The sequence below is a fragment of the Gekko japonicus genome, unplaced genomic scaffold, assembly GCF_001447785.1.
Source record: "Gekko japonicus isolate JY-2015 unplaced genomic scaffold, Gekko_japonicus_V1.1 scaffold2238, whole genome shotgun sequence".
Classification (NCBI taxonomy): Eukaryota; Metazoa; Chordata; class Lepidosauria; order Squamata; family Gekkonidae; genus Gekko; species Gekko japonicus.
Window position 1 is genome coordinate 277,855 of NW_015166487.1, and position 4,866 is coordinate 282,720.

Here is a 4,866-nt window from a genome sequence, read left to right on the forward strand (position 1 = left end):
GTAGGGGGGAGGGGGGTTCTAAGCAAGACCACAAAGCACATCTTGTTTGCTGGCATTCGCCTTTCTTGTAGAAACTCAAGGCAGATTACAAAACTTAAAAAACAATAAACACTATAATAAGCATACACAATAAAAGCTATCTCAAAAATGGCCACAGATAGTAAAATATATTTTTTAAATTTTTGAACAAAGTTGTAAAGATAAAAAATGCTGTCCTAAAAAATCCAGTTTTGTGCATCTAGGGAATGACAGGCAGCCCAGAAGGTTTCCTGACCTCTTCAGGTAGACCCCGTTCCATTAAGTGGGGGCCACAGCAGGGACGGGTCCAGAACAGGCACCTGTCAGTCCAGCCCATTTGCAGGGGTCATGCCTTCAGAAGGCTTTGCTTAGATGGGAAGTCGTATTGTGACATCAGTACATCAGGTTTATAAGATTATGCATGGGATAGAGCAGGTAGGGAAAGAGGTACTTTTCTCTCTTTCTCACAATATAAGAACTCGTGGGCACTCCATGAAATTGTTGAGCGGTCGGGTTAGAACGGATAAAAGGAAGTACTTCTTCACCCAAAGAGTGATTAACACATGAAATTCACTGCCACAGGAAGTGGTGGCGGCTACAGGCATGGACGGCTTCAAAAGGGAATTAGATAAGCATATGGAGCAGAGGTCCATCAGTGGCTATTAGCCACAAGGTATAGATAGGGACTCTGGGGCAAGTGATGCTCTGTCTTCTTGGTGCTTGGGGGGGTCAACAGTGGGAGGGCTTCTAATGTCCTGGCCCCACTGGTGGACCTCCTGATGGCACTGGTATTTCTGGCCACTGTGTGATACAGAGTGTTGGACTGGATGGGCCTTTGGCCTGATCCAACGTTGGCGTCTCTTATGTTCTTATGTTCTTATCAGATGGCCATGTGATCAAGGCAAATGCCATGACCATTCATAACAGCAGTCATTGATAATGCCATCTCCCTCTCGGGTTTTGCTGTGCTGATACAGGGAAGCAGAGATCAGCTCACCTGGAGCTAGAGATGTGAAGGCCCGGAAAAAAACCGGAAAAATTTGGGGGAAAACTTTTTTTCCCGTTTTTTTCCTCAAGCCTTTTTTTGTTTTTTTCCGAAAAATTGGAAAAATTGAAAAAGGAAAAGAAAAGAAAAGAAATTGATTATGGAACGTTTTATTTTAACATGATGAATAAAATATTTTAAGACCAGGTGTTCAAATATTTTCCAAATCATATATATGTATACCTACCCTGTTTCCCCAAAAATAAGACCTACCCCAAAAATAAGCCCTAGCAGGATTTCTATGCATTTGTGGTATAAGCCCTAGTGTGTCTTCTTGAGAACAAATAAATATAAGACAGTGTCTTATTTTCGGGGAAACACGATAGGCGCTCATCTGTAGAATGGGGAGGGGGGCGAAACTACCATGCTGCATGCGCAGAACCACTAGGGAGAATCAATCCAACCCCTCCAACAAAAGACTTCCCTTTAAACGTTTGACCCGAAAATGGCCTCTATGAGATCCCTAACGCATCTAAACTCTAAAACAGGTGACCGTTTAAATGTCGGTTTTCTAAACACGGCAGCGGAGCTCTGCCTATGCGCACACTGCCAACGCACAAAAACAATGGCGGCCAAAAAGTGGAAGCCTCGGGCAGCTTTCAAGCAGGGAGGGGGTTTAAACCGGAAGTGGCTTGACACCAGAGGAGCGATCACACAGGGAGAAAATGCGGCTTTAAACAGGAGAGCTGAGAGAACACCACTTTGGGACCTGGTAACAAAATACTCTGGGTTAAAGCAGTTTTGAGCCAGAAACCAACAGCTGGGGACGGGAGGCAGATGTTGACTGTGTGATCATGCATATAAAATCCATTGCTGAACTGTCACAACACCAGATCAAACGGCGTGTTATTTCCCAGCCTGGAGCTGGCAGCCCTCCCACCTGGGGGGGGGGAGAGGCGGCTGCCAGTGGGGCAACGGTCACCACCAGCAGCCCCTTTTAAAAGCTGCCACCCTCTCCATGGCTGCCCAGCAGCTGCTCAGCTGAGGTCAGAGGGCAGGAGGGTTGCCGGCCTTCCCGCATCAGAACTGATCTCCAGACTGCCTAGATCAGTTTCCCCGGAGAAGGTGGCAGCTGCAGAGGGTGGACTCTGTGGCATCGCGTCCACGTTGAACTCCCTCTCCTCTCCAGACTCCGCCCTCCCCAGGCACAGATGCCAAACCGCCGGGCATTTCCCAAGCCCGAGTTGGAGACCGCGGAAAGCGGGGCCAAGCCACCCCCAGCGGGAATGTTGGCCCCTTGCCTCTCAGGTGGAGGCCACGACTCCTCAAGAGAGCTGGGGAGCCACACGTTAGGATCCTACGATGGTAGAGTTGTACATACAGTTGTAGAGCTGGCTAGTCCAACCAATGCAGGACCAGCCTAGAGCATCCCTGACAAGTGTTCGTCCAGCCACTGCCTGAAGACTGCCAGGGAGGGGGAGCTCTCCCCCTCCCTAGGCAGCCGAGTCCACTGCTGAACTACTCTGACTGTAAAAATATTCTTCCTAATATCCGGCCGGTACCTTCCCGCCCGTAATTTAAACCCACGATTGAGAGTCCTGTCCTCTGCTGCCAACAGGAACAGCTCCCTGCCCTCATCCTTTTTGGAGTGGGGCCTCCAGAACTGCACGGGGCTGTCAGTGCAACCTTCAAAAGGACAACAGCAAGCGGGATTCGCTGACTTCTTGCTCCGCGCTGTTCTTCAGGCCCAGATTCTTTTCACACGAGGATTCCCAGTTGTTCTTAGCTCAGGTCTGACCAGCGCCGTAGCCAGGATTTTGTAATTTAGGGGGGGGCTTTAAATAAGTCGGGGGGCACTGACATCACAAAATAAAAATTAAAGTTAAATTCAAAAAACTCACTTTTGCATCATTCACACTCTACTTGCCTATGCGGGGAAGCAAGAAAGCGATGGCGAACCTCAACAGCATGATAAAAAGTAGAGACATCACCCTGCCAACAAAAGTCCGCATGGTCAAAGCAATGGTATTCCCAGTAGTCACGTATGGCTGCGAGAGTTGGACTATAAGGAAGGCCGAGCGCAGAAGAATAGATTCTTTTGAACTATGGTGCTGGAGAAGACTCTTGAGAGTCCCTTGGACTGCAACAAGATCAAATCAGTCAATCCTAAAAGAAATCAACCCTGACTGTTCCCTGGAAGGCCAGATAATGAAACTGAAGCTCAAATACTTTGGCCACCCAATGAGAAGGGAGCACTCCCTGGAGAAGACCCTGATGCTGGGAAAGATTGGAGGTCAAAGAAGATGGGGACGGCAAAGGATGAGATGGTTAGGAAGAGTCATAGATGCAACGAACATGAAATTGAGCAAACTTCAGAGGACGGTGGAAGACAGGAGGGCCTGGCATGATGTGGTCCATGGGGTCGCGGAGAGTCAGACTCGACTCTGCAACTGAACAACAAAAAAAGCCATGTTTGGGGAAGCAGTGGTGATGGGGTGTCCTCTGGGCGGCCCAGAGAGCCGCGGGGGGGCCCTGCATGGAAGTCAGGGGGCCAGGCCCCCAAATACCCCAGTGTAGCTACGGGCCTGGGTCTGACTGGAATCCTAGTGATTGCCCAGATCCGGAACTGTGGGTCTGCATACATGCCAGCACTGAAAGAACTTCTCTCTTTTCTGCCGTCGCAGCCTTAACTGCCGCAATACATTTCAAAACAATGATCTTTCTCTCTGCAGTAGCTGCTGTAATATAATTAAAGATATGGAAAGCAGCTAGGGCACGTCTTTTAATAAAGATAATACTTTAAATGTGTTGTTTAATAACCACATATTCAGAAACTCTCATTCCGGGTAAGGAGACTGCATTATTTCATGACTGCGTACCGATCCTGGTTTTTCTCCCTTTACAAAATAAACGACAAAGCAAAACCCCTCCTCTCCCGCGAATGTCTGCACACTGAAATATGTACATTTTCTGACTTTGTTAAAAAGAAGCATCAGTTGGTGCTGATTACTTACAGTTAATTTACAGAAATCTGCATTTTAACACTTAGGCTACATGTGTCTAATTCTGTAGGCTGCAGGGCAAATGGCAGGTGTCATTGATATCCTTTATTAGAACAATCGTATAAAACTGTTTATGTTGTGTGGTTTTCTTCCTCTTTTCCCTGCCTTCTGGCACCCAAAATTTCAAGGCAGCTTTTAAAAGTATATACATAATAATAAAATCAGCATGAAATCATATCATTGGGTAAAGCTAGCATAACTAAAAGATTACAGCAGGATCAAAACAGTATCTGCTAAGGAACCAGGCTGCATGATACACTCACCACACAATTACAACCCAGTTTCACATACTGAGAATTTTGCATTAGACCGCAGTAACACACGACGTGGAAGATGGTTGGGGCCTGGGAGCATCTGGGTTCTGAGAATATCAGCGGAGGGGATGGATTACTGGGGGAATCCACACTTTTGGAGGTTTTGTGGGTGGGAGACTAATGAGGAGGGGCCTTCTCGGTTGCTACACCACAGAATGACTCTAATCTGGGAGAACCGGGTCTGATCCCCCACTCCTCCACTTGCACCTGGCTGGATGACCCTGGGCAAACCATAGTTCTGGCACAGCTGTCCTTGAAAAAGAGCAGTCTCTGTCAGAGCTCTCTCAGCCCCACCTTCCTCACAGGGTGTCTGTTGTGGGGAGGGGAAGGGAAAGGAGTTTTTAAGCCACTCTGAGACTCCTCTGGGTAGTGAAGGGCAGGGTATAAATCCAATCTCTTCTTCTTCTTCGTGAAAAAGAGCAGTTTCTGTCAGAGCTCTCTCAGCCCCACCTGCCTCACAGGGTGCCTGTTGTGGGGAGGGGGAAGG

The 4,866-nt window shown here is 48.0% G+C and overlaps 1 protein-coding gene across 1 annotated transcript in view; it reads left to right on the top strand.

Annotated features, from left to right (window-relative positions):
* The window catches only part of XYLT1 (xylosyltransferase I), a 274,833-nt gene that overhangs the window by 259,205 nt on the left and 10,762 nt on the right, over positions 1 to 4,866 (top strand). The window lies entirely within an intron of this gene.